This window comes from Nicotiana sylvestris, chromosome 6 (assembly GCF_000393655.2).
Source record: "Nicotiana sylvestris chromosome 6, ASM39365v2, whole genome shotgun sequence".
NCBI classification, from domain to species: domain Eukaryota; kingdom Viridiplantae; phylum Streptophyta; class Magnoliopsida; order Solanales; family Solanaceae; genus Nicotiana; species Nicotiana sylvestris.
The window spans coordinates 99751776-99773132 of record NC_091062.1 but is presented as its reverse complement, the minus strand read 5'-3'; positions in this window follow the sequence as shown (position 1 = coordinate 99773132).

Sequence of the window (21357 nt, the reverse complement as noted above, 5' to 3'; positions counted from 1 at the left end):
TAAAAAATCCATTCCTTCACCCCCCGGCGCAAAACAAGATCCTTTTGGCTGTGTCCTCTCTGTTTTGGTAGGATAAGAGGAGGAGGATAGAAAGAGTAAAAACTTACGAATATCTCTTGCTTTCAATCACCTTGTTTAAAGAGAGCAAAGGGGTCTACTTGTATTGTAAACGCTCACTTTAACCATATAATTGGGGCCATGGGCTACATGCAAAACCTATACAAAACCACTAGTTCAAAGATCAAATATTACGGTACAGCAGGGGGATATTCAGTATTACCTGGTTACATGGACCGGGTTGGTTCGGTTTATCAAAACCGAACCAAACCAACTGTATCGATTTGAATTGGTTCGGTTTCGTTGGTTTTTTTTTATTTTTTCTGTTACATAAATATTATTTCAATCTTATTTGTTAAAGTTATAGATAAAGTTTTGATAAATGAATATATGCATGTTTAGTATAAATTAAAAAATTGACAAACATATGATCTATTAAAATATTCTTATGGGAGAATTTTTTTTTTAAGCACATGATAGTTATTTTCTTAGTTGTCCAACAATAATTTTTCGTTGATGTATGCTTTAAAAGTTTACCGAATTTAATAATTAAACATAAAAATCAATATGATACCTAAATAGTGATATGTTCTATTTAATTTTAATATATGGAGGAACAAAGAGATGATTGATGCATTTCAATAAAACTTGATAAGAAAGTGATACAACTTGTTATTAAAGTAAATAAAAATGAATGCACTTTATAGTTCCATTAAATATTACATCCCATGAGTAGATCTCAAATATTTGTGGATATTTTTTAAAGAAAATTCTATATAAAATCTTATAAGTATATGAAAGAACTATATATTTATATGTCGGTTTGATTTGGGATTTTTTAATCGGCTTGATTTGACTTTTCAGTGGCACTACCAAACTCATGAAGCTCAAATTTAAAAAATTTACCAGATATGTATAAATATTAAATTTCGAACCAAGTAACTTAAACGGTAGGTTCAGTGGCAATACCAAACTCATGAAGCTCAAATTACACCTTTGATGCAAACAGATAACACAAATATTTTGAACTGTGACAAACCGATGAAATGTATTACTACCACCAGCAGATAAAAGCCAGTAAACGCATTGGATAAACTGGGAGAAATATTTGTATTGGTTCTAGTCATACCAGACTACCAAGATCAGGGGCGGATTTAGGGGGTGCAAGGGGTTCACCCGAACCCCCTTCGTCGAAAAATTACACTGTATATATAAGGCAAAATCTGTTTTTTACCTTTATATATTAAGTTTTGAACCCCCTTAATACAATCCAAAAGTGTAGTTTAGTGGTTCAATTCCCACTAGCTAAAAAAAAATTTTTTGAACCCGGTCGTGGAGATTCTGCCTCCGCCACTGACCAGGATCAATATGGCACATTAGTTATTAAGCAGATACGCAGTAACATTACAAAATACTACAAACCATGTATAATACACATAGATCCCTTACGTACCTGCTGTTGGATAGCAGATACGTAATAGTTAGTGTGTGTGTATATATATAAATATATATTGAAAATGGTGTAGTTTTCATCAGATACACAAGCTATAAATTAAAGAATGGCGGGATCGGAAGGGTCAACTCATCTAAAATTGTATTCCGTTTACTTCACGTTAAACCCACTTGCCCTAAGATCCAGCTTTGCATTTACCTAGATCGATTTCTCTTGTTGGAATTACAACATTTTATATCATCATCTTCTTCAGTTTTTACGTAAAGAGCCTTTCTCATCACGAAATCTACTAGTATATGAATTAAGAACCAGCTGGAACATACAGTACACTTGTAGAATTTTGGGGAAAATAAATTAAAATTCTACAATAGAGCAAGTAAGAGCGAGGGAGGAAGCAAAAGCTTATCTTGAACTAACCCAAGAAGAAACAGACCGGGTTTCATCACTTGCCTTTCCTCCTCACCGATCGACTAGGCACCGAGTTTAGCTTCTATAACTGTTATGCGGTCAGAGGAATCCGAGTTGACCGCGTTCAACCCGGTCTAGTCTTTTGCACCTTCAAAGTTCCTCCTCGCCTCACTGTATATATATATCATGTTATTAGTAAGAGTAATAAAGTGATCGTTGAAAAGTTATTTGTAGGATAGAGAAGGGAAATTAGCACCTGGCGCCATAGCCGGTCTTGTTGACGATGTTGGGGCTGCAGCAGTCTTTGTGGAGGGTCTCCCCAATGAATGTATCAGTGGACATGTCTATTTCATTTCTTTCAAGTGCGAAGAACATCGATGTAAGCCTTCCTCGATCATGCATGTCATCACTGAGCTTCACTTATTGCTGCTTATCCACACAATTACCTAAGTTGTTTTTCTCGCATTTTTCTTTCTAATAAATAAATATCGTGAATTTAGCTACTAGACTTCCTATATATATGTTGCTTCACATATCGTATTATGATAAATGGACCTTCGGCCTAACACACTAGCTTATGAGGTGAGTGTATTGGGAAAAATTGTATTTAAATATAAAGGTGACGTGTCGAGACACGTAGACTGGTCAAAGAATTACAACTAGCCAAGAGGCACGAGTTGCAACAGATATGAGCAAATGGCATAGGAAGAGGCACGGGCAGTTATTCAAATAACTCAACGCCCGTACCTATCTAAGTCATTTATGTCCGAGAATCAAAAGGAATGAATCTGACAATAGAAAAGAGTGCAGATACGGCATTTAATAGGCATTAAATGTGGAATACGTTAGAGAATTTGTATTGAATGTGATGATTATATAACGTACCATTCAATATCTTTAATTACTCATAATAGCCTCATTATAATTTGGGCAAAACGTATATCTCCAAGATATCTATAAAAGGGATATATCTGATCAATTGTAAGGATACGAAACACTATTGGAATAAATTTTGGTTTACTTGTTTTTCTCTTGATTACTCTCTTGCTACCTAAATTACTTCCTTTTATACATTCTTTTAATTATCAGTAACCCGTGTTCTTCTAAATTCTAGCTTTGACTAAAATTTTATTTTTTGGTTAAACAAATTGGTTCCGTTACTGGAAAACTGATAATCTATTTTCTTTTCACTTAACTTTCCTTGTTGCATCAATTATGTCGAACAACAATGACAACACTCAAGGAAAGCCTTCGAGAATTCCCAGCTACAACGTGGAATGATGTTTATAACAGGTATAGCACGAAGCTGAGGATTGAGGAAGATACTGTTCCACGATTTCAAAAAGAAGAAAAGGTAAGTTCGAGACGTGCAGAGACCGAAAAAAGATCCGGTAAAAACAGGTACGTTCCTTACATGGGACTTGCGGGAAAGGACTCACGGTCAAAGCAGGATAATCAAAGGTACGATCACAGATCAAGAAACAGAGAATCAGGTTCTTCATCAAGATTCAGGAATGAGCGAAACAACTATGAGTCACGAGATGATGATAGAAATTTAAAAGCGAGATTCGGTGGTTACAACTTCAACGTCAGCACCTCTGATCTCGTAGCTGTTTTGAGAAGCATGGGAGATAAGGTTCGATGGCCAAAGGAAATGAGATCGAATCCAAACAGGCGCAACCCTGACCATTGCTGCGAGTTTCATAATGACCACGGACATAAAATAGCAGATTGCAGATTTTTACAAAGTGAAGTTGATCATTTATTAAAACAAGGATATCTTACTGAGTTGTTCAGTGAGAAAGGCAAGCAAGCTTACATGAAGAACATGCAGGAGCCTCCAAAACCACCTTCTCCCAAAAGAACTGTTAACGTTATAAGTGGGGGTGAAGACGTCAATGGTATATCATATACTGCAGCTAACAAAATTTCCAAAGTAGCAATTACCCAAGGGAAACGGGTGCGGCATGTTTTAGAGGAAGACACCATTACATTCAATGATGTAGATGCAGATGGCGTATGAACCCCTCATAACGATGCACTGGTGATATCTTTAATTGTACATGATACTAATGTGAAACGAGTTTTGATTGATCCAGGTAATTCCGTGAACATTATTTTGCTAAGAGTATTACGTGAGATACAAGCTGAAGATAAAATGATACCAAAGGTGCATACTCTATCTGGATTTGAAAATTCTAGTGTCCTCGCGAAAGGAGAGGTAACACTTACCACATTCGCTGAAGGAGTCGTCAAAGATACAAAGTTCCAGGTGGTAGATATGGAGATGACTTACAGCATGATTCTTGGGAGACCATGGATCCATGAAATGGATGTTGTTCCTTCAACCTTGCATCAAGTTATTAAATTTCCATCGCCATGGTGAATCTGTCAAATTCATGGAGATCAACATACAACCAGGGCTATCAACTCTGTTGCAGATACAAGCACGAGAAATGAAGGTAAATAGCAATCACAGAAGGCAGTTAAGGACACCACAACACAAACCTCAATTGAACAAGGGCAAACAGATGTAGATTCAAGGCTTGATACCATTCAAGAACCAAAAGAGAATGAAAATATCAAAACAACAATAGAGGAATTAGAGCCTGTCGTGTTATTTGCTCAATGGCCTGATAAAAAAGTCTATGTTGGAGCCAATCTTAGCCAAGGTATGAGAGGTAAGTTAATTGAATTTTTGAAAACTAACGTGGACTGCTTTGCTTGGTCCCACTCTGACATGACAGGAATACCACCGGAGGTAATAACTCATAAACTAAATGAAGATCCATCATACCCTCCTGTCAAGCAAAAGAAAAGAAGGCAAGGAACTTTCAAGAATCAGGTGATTCAAGAAGAAGTCCAAAAATTGCTAAAAATTGGTTCCATTCGTGAGGTAAAGTATCCTAACTGGTTAGCTAACACTGTTGTAGTTCGGAAGAAGAACGGTAAGTGGCGGGTTTGTGTAGATTACACAGATCTTAATAAAGCCTGCCCTAAAGATTCTTTTTCACTACCACACATAGATCAATTGATTGATGCAACTGCAGGTCACGAACTATTAAGTTTTTAAGATACATATTTAGGATATAATCAGATTAAAATTGATCCGGGAGATGAAAAAAAAACTTCATTCATAACAGACAGGAGGACTTACTGTTATAAAGTAATGCCCTTTGGTCTAAAGAATGCAGGTGCAACGTATCAGAGGTTAGTTACCAAAATGTTTCAAGAGCATTTAGGAAAGACTATGGAGGTACATATAGATGATATGCTTGTTAAAACTCAGTATTCAAAAGATCATATATCACACTTATCTAACACATTTTCAATTTTGCGCAAATTTAATATGAAGTTAAATCCCGAAGAATGTGCATTTGGCGTTGCATTAGGTAAATTTTTGGGTTTTCTTGTTTCTAACCGTGGTATTGAAGTGAATCCTGCACAGATTAAGGCCATTGAAGAAATCCCTGATATACTTTCGAACAAGAAAGAAGTTCAAAGATTAACAAGGAGAATTGCAGCCTTGGGAAGATTCATTTCTAAATCATCAGAGAAGTGTTTTAAATTCTTCTCAGCCCTTAAGAAGCATGATCATTTTAAATGGAATGAGGAATGTCAACAGGCACTCAGGAATTTGAAAACGTACTTATCAAATCCACATTTGCTGACAAAACTAAATGTTGGGGAAAGACTACTCGATTACCTTGCTGTTTCGGAAGTTGCGGTAAGCGTTGTTTTGGTCCGAGAAGAACAAGGTAAACAATCCCCTATCTATTCTGTTAGTAAATCTTTGTTAGATGCGGAGACGCGGTATCCTCAGTTAGAAAAACTTGTACTTGCATTAATCATGGCATCTAGAAAGTTAAGACCTTACTTTCGCCAGGGGATAAAATCACAAGTGCTAGCTGATTTCGTGGCTGATTTTAGCCAGGGGATGCAATTAGAAGCAGAAAAAGAATTACAGGTATTCAATGGAGCTAACCCGGGAACTTGAACTTTATTCATTAATGGCTCATCTAATGTAAAAGGTGCAGGTTTAGGGATTGTCTTGGTACCACCTACGGGTGAAACCATTCGACAAGCTATTAAATGTCACTCTATAACTAACAATGAAACGGAATATGAGGCTGTGATTGCCGGTCTAGAATTGGCATGAGAGCTTGGCATAAATCAGATTATAATCAAGAGTGATTCGCAACTCGTGGTTAATCAAATGTTGGGGACTTATACAGCTATGGAAGCAAAGATGCAACAATACTTAGAAAAGGTACGGGAATTGATAAAGCAATTTCAAACCTGGAAAGTTATACAAATACCAATACCAAGGGAAGAAAATGTTGAAGCGGACGCCCTAGCTAATCTCGCATCTGCAGCTGATGTGGCAAGCGATGCAAACGCCTTAGTTATACATTTATTTCATTCAGTTCTCGATCCTGATAAGAATGAGGTAAATTTTAATAATTTATCTTGGGATTGGAGGAACGAGATTGTTGCTTTTTTGCAGTATGGTACCGTCCCTGATGATAAGAAAAAAGCTCATGAGCTTCGAAAGAAGGCTGCTCGGTACTGCTTAAAGCAAGGTAATTTATATCGTAAAATGTTCGGTGGTCCCTTAACAAGATACCTCGGACCTTCGCAAACGGAGTATGTAATGAAAGAAATACACGAGGGACATTGCGGGAATCACGCAGGAGGAAGGTCATTGGTAAAAACCTTAATTAGGGTAGGTTATTACTGGCCTAAAATGGAAGAAGAAGCAGAAAGTTTCGTGGCCAAATGTGATAAATGTCAAAGGTATGGTAACAATATGCATAGACCTACGGAGTTATTACATCCGGTCATTGCGCCATGGCATTTATGAAATAGGGAATGGATATCGTGAGTCCATTACCACAAGCAAAAGGACAGGTAAAGTTTCTGCTCGTACTCACTGATTATTTTACTAAATGGGTGGAGGCAGGAGCATTTAAATAGGTGCAAGAAAAGGAAGTCAAAGATTTTATTTGGCGGAATATCATATGCCGGTTTGGTGTACCAAAGGAGATCGTGTGTGATAATTGCCCTCAATTTATTGGAGCTCAAATCACGGAATTCTTTCAAAGTTGGCAAATTAAAAGGATTACGTCTACACCTTATCATCCGGTGGGTAATGGGCAAGCAGAATAAACGAACAAGGTTATTATCAATAATTTAAAGAAACGATTAGAGGAATCAAAAGGTAACTGGCCTGAAGTGTTACCTGGAGTTTTATGGGCATATTGCACAACTACAAAAACAAGTACAGGAGAAACACCGTTTTCGTTGGTTTATGGAGCTGAGGCTTTAATTCCAGTTGAGATAGGGGAACCAAGTACACAATTCACACAGGCGACACAAGAATCTAATGGCGAGGAGATGCGGGTCAATCTAGATTTACTCGAGGGGAGGAGAGAAGCTGCATTAATAAGAATGGCAGCACAAAAGCAAGTCATAGAATGATATTACAACCGAAAAGCACGCCTCAGATTCTTCAAAGTGGGGGACTTCGTGCTTAAAAGGGTTTTTCAATCTACAAAGGTAGCTAACGCGGGTAAATTAAGTCCAACATGGGAAGGACCCTATAGAGTTCGTGATATTGCAGGAAATGGAGCATATGAACTGGAGACAATGGATGGCAAGATACTACCTTCACATTGGAATGGTGTTCATTTGAAGAGATACTATTTCTAAGAAATACCCACAGTCAGGTATCACCATTTTAAATTTAATTTTTGAATTGTAAAAATTTTACTAACGATTTTAGATGATAGGAAAAAATCTAACCCGTACTAAATGATGAGTCACGGCCTGTAAGGCACACGGAATAATCTAAAATTCCTGGCCTAGGGTTACAATTATTCTGATAGAAATTCAAACGGGTTAAGCAGTCTTCATTTATAATCGCACCTCCGAGTCCCGTATGTTTTTCCTTTTTAGGAAAAGGACCAAATGAGAGAAACTATCAAGTGCTCGAGGCTTCATACTTCAACACTCAAACACTTGGGGGACTACATAATTAACACAGACATGTGTATAAAGAAGGCAAAGAAGATTGAGGAAAAATCAAGCCTAAAAGAGTCAAGTGCAGAGTAAAAGTCACAAAGTCACGAGATGGAGCCACGAACTAAGGCCAAAGAAAAACCTCACTATAGTTAGGGTAAAAGCTATGTACTAAAAGGGGTTATAAGGAAAAACCCTGTGTCTATTATTCTTCTTTTGTAAAAATCTGTTACAAGAAAAACAGTTACGAAAAAGTTATAGATGTAATTCAAATACATGTAAAGTATTATTCAAAACTTGTCAAAGTTATTTCAAATAAACATGTGTGTTCCTATTTCTTTCATCGTATGATAACACCATTATGAAGTTGAGACGTCTTCTTCATTAAGTGTCAAAATATAAAAGGGCTCTCTTTTATAAAACTCATATTTAAATTAGTTAGTCATGAGATTAACAGAAGCATTTTCGAAGAATATTATTTTATAAGTCCTTAAAAATAAAGGCAAGAATAAAGTAGACATAAGTTTAAGATAATAATATGAAAAACTTCTTAATACTTAAAAACTGAAGACTAAGTACGAACTTAGTCATAAAACTATGAAATTGTTGATGCAAATTGCCCCATAAAAAACTTGGGGACTTGCATTTCCAAAATCAACCCTCAAATGAAGCTAAGGGTTTGATTACAATTTTCCAAAATAAAAACAAAAACAAAATCATTCAAATGATTAAAACTGGTCACTGAGAAGTTTGTAGAACTGAAGTAAGAGCATCAATAGCAGCGGGCTCAATTTGGGCAGGTGCATCAACAGATGCGGTTTCAACTTGGCTTGCAGCAATAGGCTCGATTGGGCTTGAAAGAGTTGGGATACCCGTATCAGCTTCAACATTCACGAGAGCTTCAACCACGGGAGAATGAAATACGTGAGTTTGCTGAGCTTTTTCAATGGTTTCATTGATTTTAGCTAACTCCGACTCCAGGTTGAAGTTTTCTTGGCCAGCTTCAATTAGGGTATCACGACGTGAATTCAAAAATGCCCAACTTACCTCAACAACAGATTTTTCTTCAAGTATCTCATAATCCTTTTCCCAATCAGCAATCTCATTCTTTAGCTCTTCATTTTCAGCCAAGGCGGAGTTATAAGAAGCTTGAAGAGAGGCATGGGAGCTCTCTAAAGCACGCACCTTATCAGTAAAGACTCGAAGGTCTTCTTGTGCTTGAGTTAAGTTTTGCACGAGCTCCCCAGCGTAAACTTCTTTTGACTCAAAAGAGCCTTCAACTCTCTGTTCTCTTTACTGGCCTTAGATAGTTGCTCTGAGAAAGAGGATTCAACACGTTCTTTTTCTTTTTCTGCTTGGCTTGAGGAAGCTTTTACAACCGCTAACTCTGAAGTTAAAGCCCGCATCTGCTGCTCTAAGATACTCTTGCTCTCTTGTAAATCTTCCATATCAATTTGTGCACTCTCAAATTGTTCCGTCCAATTGATCACCTCCAACTGAGAATCACGTGCTATCTTCTCTGAATCACGTGCTACCTTCTCCAAGAGGGAGATTCTGTTCGTCATTTCTGTGCCGATAAGATTGGCCTAAAAAAAGAAGGGAAATAAGAATCCCAAAGATAAAAAAAAATTACAAAGTAAAGAAGGGAGAGAAGGAAAATACCTTCAAAGTGGCATGCACGATATCATTCATTAGAGTCAGGGAACTATGGCTCTCCAGCTTTGCTTTTTCAATTGGGCCAATTAAAAGCTCCAGCCATACATCTGTCTGACCTGACTTCCTCAAAAGGCTGCTATCAGCAGGAACTTTAATAGTTACCCTCCTCATAGCGACACTTCTACTTAAAGAGCCCACTTCTATATGATGAACGATAGGAGGGGGAATTGTCAAAGGAGGAGCAGTAGAAAAAGTGAAAACAGTAGGAGAAAGAACAGAAATAGCTGGGGCTAGTAAGGAAGGAATCACAGGCACGGGAGTTGAAAAAGAAGATAATGGTATTTCATCTAAAACAGGCCCTAAACTTCCACTACCAAAACCACTAATGAAAAGTTGATCAATAGGCTCACGGGTATCATGAGGAGTGATGTCATCATCAGGAATTATTACCGGGGTTTCAACAAGTTCGGTAAGAGAAATAGAAAGACGAAGGGAAACTTCAGCTTCGTCATCAGAGACGATGCGTCTCCTAGCTCATGGCCTCGTCACCAGGGAGCCCCCATCTTCCTCTTCTTCAAAGTCTTTCTCTTCAACAACTTTCCTTTTCACAGAAGAAGAACCCAAGACTATTTCTCGGGCTCTTTCTAAAGAGATACGGGCCCCCAAAGGAGTACGGGTTCCTGAAGAGACACGAGAGGCCGCAACTGCTTCAGCAGTAACTCCTCGAATAGCAAATCCTGATAAAAAGAAGGATGGGAGTTAGAGCAATAAAGAAAAATATATATATGCATGAAAGATGAAATAAAAACTCTTACCATGAGTCTTTACTTTCCAACCGTAACGGTTAGAAAGTGTTCTCCAAGACCTACCATCTATTGGTGCGGTCTTCAGCAATTTATCTACCCAACCACTGAAATTGGAAATATCCTCCACAACTCCCATGGTTGCTAAAAAAGGGGCAAAATTAGAGAAGTTGATAAACTTGAAGAAAAAAGGCACGAGAAGGATAAAAGACTTACATGCAAAATTTCACTTCTCAAGGAAGGGAACGTTATCCTCACCCACTAAGCCAACAATGGGGGCAGCAACAAACCGCGCATACCAGCCACGGTCTTTGTCATCTTCAGGGCTTACCAAAACCCTCTTACTCCTGCCCACTAGGGTAAAAACGTCATTACGGAAAAGCCTAGGGGAGTAAAGATGAATCAGGTGAGGGAAAGTAAAGGAAACGTCAGCCATATTGGTTAAATGCCTCAAACAGGCAACAGCCCTCCATATGATTGGGCCAATTTGACCCAAACAGACATTAAAGAAACGGCAAAATTCAAGAATGGCTGGGTCAATAGCTGGTTTGAACCCTAAAGTGAAAGGGTATGTATAAACAAAAGAGAACCCAGTCAAGTAAGAAGTAATTCTCTGATTTGGATTAGGGATAATAATGGGAAAATCATTACTCCAATGGCAATCTTTGCAAACTACAGGAGTCAAAACTTCTGTAATTTGAGTGGGGCAAGCATCAGCACGATCTAAAGCGGAAACCTGGTTTCTAAAAGATTCCCTATCATGGTAAAAAGATAGTTCTGTAGGGACTATCTCCTCTACTAAAGGCTCACGTAATGGTTCAGAAGGTTCTTTACCCCTAGAAGAAGATTTGTGAGAAAGGGAACCTCTGGTTCTAGAAGAAGGACCAGAACTAGGAGAAGGTATAGACGAACCACCACCACGAGTAGACCCTAAGCTACGAAGCCTACCTCCCCTTCTATGCCTAATGGGGAATTGGGGAAGGTATCAATAATGGGAACTCTCCTAGGGTTAGGGTTTGGTGAAGACATGGAGAAGAAGAATAATGTGAGGAAGAAGTGAACTGAGATTTGAGGAATTAAGTGTTCAATAAGTTTTATGTGGTAAAAGACAAGAAAAGAAGTTATATTTATATTAATAAACAACCGCCAAAGGTAAAAGTGCAGTGATGGAAGGACCATAATAATGATAACTGGCACTTCATGAATAGTGGATCTGTAAAAAAAGCCTTGAAAAGGGTTGCAAAACTACAGAACCAATGGAAAAATGACACGTGTACGGAGTATTAAATGGAAGCGACAATTGAAGCGTCAATTTTTTCATAGCATTAACGGTGACAAAAATTCTCTTTTAATGAAATCCACTTCTCAAATATTCAATTGATGAATAAATGTAAAGTGGGGGGACTATCTGTATTGGGAAAATTGTATTTAAATATAAAGGTGACGTGTCGAGACACGTAGACTGGTCAAATGGTCAAAGAATTACAACTAACCAAGAGGCACGAGTTGCAACAGATACGAGCAAATGGCAGAGGAAGAGGCATGGGCAGTTATTCAAATAACTCAGCGCTCGTACCTATCTAAGTCATTTATGTCCGAGAATCAAAAGGAATGAATCTGACAATAGAAAAGAGTGCAGATACGGCATTTAATAGGCATTAAATATGGAATACGTTAGAGAATTTGTATTGAATGTAATAACTATATAACGTAGCATTCAATATCTTTAATTACTCATAATAGCCTCATTATGATTTGGGCAAAACGTATATCTCCAAGATATCTATAAAAGGGAGATATTTGATCAATTGTAAGGACACGAAACACTATTGGAATAAATTTTGGTTTACTTGGTTTTCTCTTGATTACTCTCTTGCTACCTAAATTACTTCCTTTTATACATTCTTTTGATTATCAGTAACCCGTGTTCTTCTAAATTCTAGCTTTGACTAAAATTTTATTTTTTGGTTAAACAGTGAGGATTCCCCAAGACCATATAAGGATACCAAAGACCTCAAATCCCACTGACGTGGGACAACTCAACATATTATACTATACCTTGTCTCTTCATCGTACCAGTTCAGTTAGTTAGGGTCTGAACTAACTCGATGTAGTTTATACTGAAAACTTCCTTTGCTCACTCCAATATTTCATTTGGAAAATTATTTGTGCTTATTATCTTTTTTCATTTTATTCCCCTTTTACTGATGGATTACGGGCTTTGTTACGTTATGTATATATTACATCTTTGCTGCGACATTTGCAGGATGAGTTGGAGATCATTGGTCAAGTCTTAGGTCAGAAAGGAGGTTATTCTGGAACAAGTGTACTTGTGAAAAATAAAGCTACTGGGGAGCTCATTGCTGAGGGGCGGCATTCATTATTTGGTAAATATGCTAGTAAAATGTGATATGAGGTATTTGCATCAACATGCCCTTTGAAGATGTGGTCTTTCCACTAACTGCTTCATATTTTTTTTCCGCTGCTGCGATAGCATGTATTCATGAGCAGCATTATGCCTGTAAGAAACTTGTATATAAAATGTAAATATGGCTTGTTAGTTCAAGGTGGATACATGTTTTGCCATTGCCTGGAGTACCATTACTCCTTTGTTGATAATACGTGCCTTCTGGTTTGAAATGAAACTAGTTCAAATAAAACAGAAAAGAAATTGAGGATTCATATAGTTGATATATGGATTTACATATATAGACAGTTTACCGGAAGGTTTTGAAGAAAAAACAATATTTCGTTGGTGATCTCATCTCTTTAATTGTAAAGTATGGTAGGATGAAAGAATAAGGGGAGTAGACTCTGGACAATTATGAATAATTCCTGAATTATGTCAGGTAATTTAAATAAATCTAAGAGGGGTCGACTTGAACTGTCAACTGTGAGCACGTGATTTTTGTTTTACGCGACAATCACTCCAAAAAGAAATAAAAATAATAACAAATGGTCCTATTGTACAATTTTTTGGATTTTACATGGCACTTTGTTAATTATTTATAATTTTTGCCCATTTTATTTTTATTAAAGCAAAATACAAAAAATGTATGTGTCATGCGTAATTTGAACCGGGATCCGTTCGTTAAATAGAAAATCATAAATAGGCATCTTTGTCCGTGATTGTGTTTTTGTTTGATTTTACCTGTTTTAAATATTTTAATATGTGTGTGCAAATAATTGTATTAAGTGTTTATTTAATTTTAATTTGATTCACTTAGGTTTTGTTTTTAAAATAAAGAAGAAAATAAAATAATAATAAAAGGAACTTGGGCCAGTCCAATTTTAAACAAATTGGCCCAAACAAACTCAGCCCAAAACCCATGCTTGCCCGGTCCGTGACCAGCCTACTTCAAGAACGTCCAAACGACGCCGTTTTAATCCAGGCTGATCTGAGCCGTTGATCTCTGAAAGATCAACGACCAAGATCTCTCACCCCGAACCCACTAACAGACCCGACCCGTCTCACCCGGACCGACCTCAACCCTTTACCCTTGAAACGACGTCGTTCCCTGTTAGTCGAAGGATCCTGGCCCTTCATCATGTCTCATCCAACGGCCAGGATCCACCTATCCACTAACTATATAAACCTACAACCATACCCCGCCCCCTATCCAATACCCCAGCCTTCGTCTTCACCAGACCCTTCCCCTTCAAACCCTAGCCGCCCCTGCATACTTTCACCATGAAAAGCCGGCGGCATGGACGCCGGTGACCCCACCCTTAACACCGTAGATGCTCCTCACCATCCTGAACCCAAATCCACCAATCACACACTTCGAATCCCCTCCCACCTTCTCGAATCTTCATTTGAAGATTCGAGTCGGAACCTGATTTACACCAGTCGGCCTCAACTTCACACCAGACACTCCCCAGACCCCCTCGTGACCAAACCATGCTTGGTTTGGTCCGAATCTGACCAGGGAAGCATGAATCCCGGATCTAATTTTTGGAACCTTAGGGTTCCTCGTCACTGGTCCGTATCTCGTTTAAACCAAGAGATTAAGGTCTAATGGACCTTAATCGAAGTGTTTCTCATATGAGAAACACTTCGATTAAAGTCCGTTCAGCCTTAAGAAAGGTCTGTTCGAGTCCAAGCTAGGGTTTTTTGATTTTTCGGGGTTTAAGGTGAGTTTTGCTTTCTTTTCTTTATTTGTTTTAGTCCATGTGATTGTTTAAAAGGCTGTTCATGTTTTGTGAAAATTTGTGTTTTGAATTTTATCAACTGTGTCCTGTCCACTTTATTTGAACCTACGTGTTTGATTAAGTCCCTCTTCTGTTCACTGATAATGTGTATGTGTAAGCTGTACAATCAAATGAATTTGAATTGGTTCGTTCATTTAGTTCCTAGGGCCTTTCTGTATTAACATTGCAATCTGAACCCCTTGTGTGATACTGTTAAATGTCTGATTTTTGGTTACGATTGTATGTGTTATAACTAGTATAGTCGAGTCGACATATGTCGTCAATTAGTTTCAGTTGTCCGAACAATAACAAATCGACTTACTTCTGCTAAGCATTTGCTTGAATCAATTAGGAACTGAGTTTGTTTACTTATAGTTGTTAATTTGAATCAGAAATGTAAAAGGAATGTTTTGTTTAAGTTCTGAATTGGAGGGCATGTGCACCTGTGCGCAACATGTGCATTTGTGCACCACAGGTGCATTTATGCACAGCCTGGTTCCTGCATAAAGGGCTTTTTGATTTAAAAATAGTTTGACAGCATATGCTGTCAGATATATTCTGTTGCCCATTACCCTGCTTTAGTTTAAGAAGTATTAAACCTCATTTAAAAGAGTGAGTCTGCCAGGGAATGTGATGGGGGGGTTAATACTTAAATAGCTAAGTGGAAACTGAAAAGAAGATAGCACATGGGAGGGGTGTTCTTTTGGTCTAACAGTTTGTTAAAGGGCTGATGTTAAGGCTTATAAAAGGGGAGGACTTCCATCAGAAAAGGGAGGGGGGCATACAAAACTTAGGGGAAACAGATTTTGATATATACACACACACAGACAGAGACAAGAGAGAAAGGATATAGAAAAATCAGGAACTGTTTTCTTCACATTGTTGTCTGGATTTCATTTGTTCTTCTACTTGTTCAATCGATTCTGATCCTTCCAAGTTTAAACTGAGCTCACTGGTTGTAGTTTGCATTGGTTTATTTCCTAAAGTTTGGTCTATCTGGGGTTTCTATTTCCACTGCCTTGTTTGTTACCTGATGTTACTGCTGCTGTTTGGTGTTGCTCCTATTGTTACTCTGCTGACTTCTATTCTTCTTCAACTGTAAACACTTCCAGGTACACACTTCTGAAATTACTTGTTGTTGAAAGCTTGAAGCTTTGAAGCAGAAATAAAAGAAATGAATGTTGATTCCTTCACAATACCTATGTTCAAAACATGGCCATAGGTTGAATGGTAGTCGGCCTGCATTTGTTTAAGTTCGTTCCAACAGCAATTGCTCTGTATAAATTAACATACATTCTGTTTGAGATGAAATATTAGATAGCATTGTTTATTAGATCAGGTGTGTTTTAATGTATATAATCATTGGGGTCTTGATTTAGTTATGACAGTATAACATAGAATCATTGGCAAGCATCTGCATGTATTTTGTCTAGACCACTGAATTGTCCAAATCTGTTGTATTTGGTCCGGGACAAATGTACCCCAAACAAACTCTCATGCGGTCACATTAAGAGTTTGGCCATGTACGCCAACTCTCTTGTCAGATTACTTGATCCGATATAGGTTCGATATTGGGCTTCGGTATAGATTCACTGTTTCGAAATAATGCGATGACTTTTTGAGGAAAACTAGCAGGCGTTTTTAGTTCAATAAGTAGTAGTTTTCTTAATAAACAGCCAATTTCATTTATCAAGTCCAAATAGGCTAGTTTTAAAAATCAAACTTGGAGGTCGTCAACATGTGTTTAGTATATGCTATTAGTTTGCTTGCAACCTCACTTAGCAAATTAACAAGCGTATTCACTCGATGAAGACAAGGTATGAGGTAACTCTCACTTCATAAACAATCAATCAGGTAATCAAACAAAATTCGGATTCGGCAGACATAGTAAAAATTCAGTATGTACTTGTTTAAACAAGTTTGGTATCTTCCTTTTTTTTATTTTTTAGAGACAAACGTAATAGAAATGTAGTCACTTTAGGATATCCTTCCAAAAAATGAGATGAGCCTCGCCAAATAAAAAATGCGAATTGCGGGGCCCTCAATAATTAACCATAAAAAATACTTAGAATTCGGGACAGGCCGTTTAGCGAATTTTACGGCATTCCCCAAAGATAATAATACGTCGGACTCTTTAGGCGCGGCTTAATAATTTGACCTTCTTAAACACGGGTGCACATTGATGTGACCCAAATCCAAATCTCAACGGAGTCAAAATGTGTCGACGACCACGGGTGCATTGATTGTGACGTGGTTCGAGATGCATTTTCACGACGTTGCAATTCTATAAAAATAAATGATAATAATAAAAGCGGTTTAAACTTAATAAAAGCACGTAAGTCATAACATATATTTAAATCAGATATTTAGCCATTATAACAATTTAAGCGACCGTGCTAGAACCACGGGATTCGAGGGTGCCTAACACCTTCCCTCGGGTCAACAGAATTCCTTACTTAGAATTTCTGGTTCGCAGACTTCATTTGGAAAAGTCGAATATTTTCCTCGATTTGGGATTCAAGATAAACCGGTGACTTGGGACACCAAAAGCCAAACCTTTCCCAAGTGGCGACTCTGAATTAAATAAATAATCCCATTTCGAATATTGTCACTTAAATTGGAAAAACTCCCGCGCACATTTAACCCTTCGGGGCGGGCGCGCAAAAAGGAGGTGTGACATCAACTATCTTTCGTTTTTCTTTCTTTTTGCTCAACGAAAAGACTCTTCCTATAAGGATATCATTCAAACATTCTGGCTTCCACTGTCTGGACGTGACATGTACTACTAAAATAACACCTCCGTTCAAAATTTGGGATTCAATTATATGAATCATCACCAACCATATTACCCTTAAATTTGGGAAATAATATTGCCCTAGAAATCCTCTCAAAATTTATTGAAGATAGTCTAATTACAAGTAGAATTAGACTCCTCATCTTTTTGCAGAGCATTGTCGCATTCAAATGGCTTGTCGACCTGCATGCTCGTTCTATCTTGGACTTCCCATCTATTGGCAAAGCAAAAGCAGATGGAATGTCAGTCTGCATTTAGCTCGTTCAAGCACCACTTCTATTCCAAAAATATAGATTATCCACCGCAACAAGCCAACCGAGGCCCAGCTCCACCTCCCAGAAATCAGCCTCCTTACCGCAACCACTATAACCCACAACCCCCGCAGAATAACTTCCGCCCTCAGGAGCCACCCAGAAGGCGGACTTTCACGCCCATCGGTGAACCATACTCAACTTTGTTCCCAAAGCTGGTCCAGTTGGGTTTCTTGCAACCAATCCCTCAAACAAGGCAAAACCCGACGTCACCTTCTTACAAAGCTGGAGTCAGATGCGCCTATCATTCAGGGGCCGAGGGACATGATACAAATGACTGCTGGTCGTTGTAAAGAGTGGTCGAAAACTTGATAGAGCAAGGGAAAGTAGTGCTAAGGGACGAGGAGATCCCGAATGTAACTAACAATCCATTGCCTGCTCATAATAATGGGCCGCTGATCGGAATGATTTGTGAAGACAAAGAGTTCGACCCTGCTCTGAAAGCCATAATTGCCATTGTCGACATGGGAAAAGGGCTCGAAACAGACCAGAAACCAGAAAAAGAGGAGGAGGCCAAAGCTATAAAGAAAGTGCTTGAAAAGAAGGTGGAGAAGAAAGTGGTACCAGTAAAGGATGGAGTTCTTTACATACCACGAGGCCGAGCTGAGAAGACGCAGAGCTTCGGAATCAAAAAGACAAAACCTATGTACGTGCCGAAAGGAGCCTATGTGGTCCGGGGGACGATTCAACCACCTCGGCTGAATGAGCCAGTGGTTATCGGACGTGTGCCACAAAAGCCAATGACCAACCCGTCCACAGTACCGTGGAATTATCAAAAGACTTTGGTAATGTACAAAGGTAAAGAGGTCATGGGAGAACGTCCAGAAAATACTTTCATTGGAAGGTATTCAAATACCCAAGAACTAAACGACGCCACATAAAGGCGCTTCCCGCCAAAGAAGCCCGTAAGTGTTGAAGAAGCAGAAGTGTTCTTCCAACAAATGAAAATGCCGGATTACGAAGTGATAGATCAACTGCGCAAGTACCCCGAGCAAGTGTCCATGCTGTCATTGTTAATGAGGTCGACCGAGCATCAAAAGATCTTACTGAAGACCCTGAATGAAGCATATGTGCCAGTTGAAACCTCGGTAGAACAATTAGAGCGGATGACAGAAAGATTCTTCGCCGTCAACCAAATCTCTTTCAGCAAGAACGATCTACCCCCGGAAGGAGCGGCACACAACAAGGCTTTGCATCTAACAGTTAAATGCGAAGACTATTATGTCAAGCGGGTAATGTTGGATGGGGGCTCAGGCGTTGACATTTGCCCGCTCTCCACGCTACAAAGAATGGAAATTGGGACCGGAAGAATCCGACCCAACAATGTCTGCGTAAGGGCTTTCGACGGCATCAAGAGAGATACCATGGGAGAAATAGACCTGTTGTTGGTCATAGGACCAGTCGAATTTCAAGTAACCTTCCAGGTGCTCGACATGGATACATCCTACAATTTTCTCCTTGGCAGACCTTGGATCCATGCGGCAGGAGCCGTGCCTTCCACTCTTCACCAGATGGTGAAGTTCGAGTACGAAGACCGAGAGATCGTGGTCCATGGGGAAGATGAGCATGCTATTTATCGGGACCCATCCATCCCATATCTGGAACCGAGAGAAGGGAGCGAACATACGGTCTATCAAGCTTTTAAGATTGTACTGGCAGAGCAGCACGAAGAGGGAATACCCTGCCCCCAGCCTTTCTTGTCTAACGCCTCGGTTATGGTGGCCAAAGAGATGATCCGGCACGGATTTAGGCCAGGGAAGGGGCTTGGACGAACCCTTCAGGGAATAACAGAACCCATTACCTTGCCAGTCACCAAGAAACCTTTTGGACTAGGTTTCAAACCTACTCCAGCAGACGAAGAGTGGGCAAAGAAAAGGAAAAATGAGGGTTGGAAGTTACCTCGACCACTGCCAGATTTATATGCAACTTTCATCAGGCCAAGGTACGCCGAAGAAGAAGATGATGAGGTCTTCACAGCTGAGGAAATCGAGGAGATATGTGGAGCGATGAGAGAGATGCTCTACGAGATCCACATGGTTCAACCAGGTGAAGGCACAAGCACTGCTGAGATGATATACGTGGGGCCGAACGCCAAACTTCAAAACTGGGAGGCCACGCCATTCCCGACTAGACGGAAGTCCGGGTAGACCTGTCCTGCCACCTTTCCTGTGTCACAAGTTATCTCCAGGACATAACTTGAACGTTTTCTTCCTTTCCATTGTTGTTTTGAATTCCTAAGCTGTAAACATTGTTGTCTTCCAACTTTCCAAAGAAAATAAAAAAAAATCATCATTGTTTTCCCATTTTTTCTTTTGTTCTGATTTTTGTTATTTTTCCTTTTATCTTTCCTTTCAGTTATAATAATGCGGCTTTAAATATGACATGCTTGCGGACTTCACGCCCAGATCACAACGAGCTATTTAACTGCGAATTATTGAACCCAGAACCAGAATATGATGAGGAAGAAGCTTTTAGGGAAATAAACCGAGAGTTGGAACATTTTGAGAATAAACCTAAGCCAAATCTGAATGACACCGAACCGGTTAATTTAGGAACTCCTGAAGAAATCCGGGAGACCAAAATAAGCATTCACACGGACAAGAAAACGCGAGATGCGATAATCCAACTTCTTTTTGAATTTAAAGACGTGTTTGCTTGGTCATATGATGACATGCCGGGACTAGGTGTTGATCTAGTGGTTCATAAATTGCCGATTCATCCTGATTGTCCTCCAGTTCAACAAAAGCAACGAAAGTTCAAAACTGAGGTCAGTGACAAGATTAAAGAGGAGATCACTAAACAACTGAAAACGGGAGTGATTCGGGTAGTCCAATATACAACATGGTTGGCAAATGTGGTTCCAGTACCGAAAAAGGACGGGAAGACTCGGGTATGTGTAGATTACCGAGATTTGAATAGAGCAAGTCCCAAAGATAATTTCCCACTGCCCAACATCCACATCCTCGTTGATAATTGCGCCAAACACGAAATACAGTCTTTCGTAGATTGTTACGCTGGGTATCATCAGGTATTGATGGATGAAGAGGACGCCGAGAAAACTGCCTTCACCACGCCTTGGGGCACCTACTGTTATCGGGTCATGCCATTTGGTTTGAAGAATGCTGGGGCTACTTACATGAGGGCCATGACTGCCATTTTTCATGACATGATGCATCAGGAAATAGAGGTGTACGTGGACGACGTGATAGTCAAGTCCAGGACGCAGGATAATCACATCCAAGACTTGAAGGAAATTCTTCGAGAGATTAAGGAAGTATGACTTGAAGCTGAACCCAGCCAAATGCGCTTTCGGAGTTCCGTCGGGCAAACTTTTGGGCTTCATCGTAAGCAGGAGAGGTATCGAGCTAGATCCAACTAAGATAAAATCCATCAGAGATCTGCCTCCCCCGAGAACAAAGAAAGACGTGATGAGTCTGTTGGGCAGGTTGAACTACATCAGTCGGTTTATTGCCCAGCTGACAAGCACGTGTGAGCCCATATTCAAGCTGTTAAGGAAAGATGCGGCGATTAAATGGACAACTGAGTGTCAAGAAGCCTTTGATAAAGTCAAAGAATACCTTTCGAATCCCCCAGTCTTGGTCCCTCCAGAACCAGGGAGGCCACTTTTCTTTGTATCTGACAGTCTTGGAGAACTCTTTCGGT